The sequence below is a fragment of the Rhea americana genome, unplaced genomic scaffold, assembly GCF_003343005.1.
Source record: "Rhea americana isolate MKP2758 unplaced genomic scaffold, rheAme1 scaffold_211, whole genome shotgun sequence".
In the NCBI taxonomy this organism is placed as follows: Eukaryota; Metazoa; Chordata; class Aves; order Rheiformes; family Rheidae; genus Rhea; species Rhea americana.
The window spans coordinates 800,510-800,957 of NW_028186269.1; positions in this window are offsets into that span (position 1 = coordinate 800,510).

The window sequence follows — 448 nt, forward strand, 5'->3', positions numbered from 1 at the left end:
CTCGCTGCGCCCCTCCCCGCCGAAACGCGGGGAAGGGGCCGAGGCCCCCGGGCAGGACTCACCGGGGGCTGCCAGGGAGGGAGAGAGCGGGCGGGGAGATAGAAAGAAAGAAAAGGAAAAAGAAGGAAAGGAAGAAAGAAAAGGGGAAGAAAAAGGAGGGGATGTGAAGGGAGGGATCTGCTCCCTCTGGTAGGATTCAGGGGGGTCGGAAATTTTCCGGCTCTCTGGAGCCGTCCCCGAGAGTACCCCGGGATCCGCATACTTGTGAGGAGTCCGGACCGGACCCGCTCCCCCCACTTCAGCATCCCCGCCGGGCTCCGCGCCCGGGCGCCGCTGGCCGCCCCGGCTCCCCCGAGCTCGCTCCTGTCCTCCCGCGCCCCAGGACGGGCTTTCCGCGGGWGCGGCTTTCCGCGGGTGCGGCTTTCCGCGGGTGCGGAGTCCCGCGGAT